This window comes from Pocillopora damicornis, chromosome 5 (assembly GCF_964200805.1).
Source record: "Pocillopora damicornis chromosome 5, jaPocDami1.2, whole genome shotgun sequence".
NCBI classification, from domain to species: Eukaryota; Metazoa; Cnidaria; class Anthozoa; order Scleractinia; family Pocilloporidae; genus Pocillopora; species Pocillopora damicornis.
In genome coordinates this window covers 21,361,475-21,362,791 of record NC_142674.1, presented here as the reverse complement: position 1 = coordinate 21,362,791, position 1,317 = coordinate 21,361,475, and the positions used below count along the sequence as shown (strand labels likewise).

The 1,317-nt window shown below is 37.1% G+C and overlaps 1 pseudogene; it reads left to right on the top strand.

Moving 5' to 3' along the window:
- The first annotated feature begins 438 nt into the window (after positions 1-438).
- Positions 439-1,060, top strand: LOC149045928 (uncharacterized; annotated as a pseudogene).
- Positions 1,061-1,317: the final 257 nt, after the last annotated feature.

The window sequence follows — 1,317 nt, the reverse complement described above, 5'->3', positions numbered from 1 at the left end:
AACATGATAAAAGTATGTTTCTGTCAATACATTATATAATTGGTTTAAAGTTATCAAAACCATCTTCAGCTACCTTAATACTAAAACTCCGAGCACGATGTACTGTGTATATTATTGAAATACGTTTAAAAATGAAAATAGGAACCGAATAAGTAAATTAAGCGATCAATACAACAACAATGAACGAACAATTTTCTCGCTGCTGCCTCAGGAGTTACTTGGTTCAATGAAAACTTTCATGGCGGTTACGAATGGGAATGAGGTCGTCTTACAGTGTACGTGCTGTACTGTCTGATATATAAGTTCTCCCCTCCACATGTTACTCTGTAATTGAATGTTCAACCACGCCGGGGATTTTTCGGCTCTAATTTGGCCAAATCGACAGGCTCAAGTAATGCGTCAGCGGCTAACTTCAAACTGGCTTTTTTCTAACAAAACATGGCGGACGCTAGTGGAGTGTTTTTGAACACTGTTCGTGGTGCGCTTGTAGTCGCAGAAGCTGAAATTTCGGGCAAAGATGGTCAAATTAATAATATAAGCGAAGCCCTGGATGATTTAAGAGGGTTGCTGGCACCAGTTCCGGTTCGACACTTCAAAAACCGAACCGGATTTAAGCACATCTTGGGAGATTATTTTCCAATGTTTCAAAGACAAGCCATAGATGGCCTTAGACATTTCAGCGACGAATGTCTTCACGATGTTCCGTCAGACACGCCTGGAAGGTGGTCGTGGAGGAAAAGCTGCACAGAGAGCTTTTTTAAATTTCGGAAGCTATTGTTTCGCGGACAAATTTCGGAGTTATAGCTGACCGAACGCGAAAGAACTGTGTGTTTGCTTTCACCTCTCATGACAGAGTGAGAAAGGTATTTTCTGATTGTACTAATCAAAATCTGAGTAAAAATACCTTTTTGAAAAGAAAAATCAAAGGTAACAAGCGTGTAGAGGCAATCATAAGTTCTGAAAAACAGTTTGGAATAAAATATTCCTACAGAAAGAATTAATCACCATTGATTTTCATTATAGCTTCTGGAATGAGCATGACTGGCCGCGGCATGTGTGAAATGAACAGTAACTACGATCACTCCTTTTAGTCTAATACTTTTAATATAATTTTAATATCAACGATTGTAATGGTAACATTCAAGACAATAATAATTTCTGATGGCAATGCATTCAGCATGCAACGTTTTGTATATTAATGTAAATTGAGATTAGAGCAAATCATTTCTTGTAATCTCTGTATATATCAATAAGATACATATCTATATATTACTGTTAACTCTTCATAATGATATTCAATGCACTAGTGGATATTAA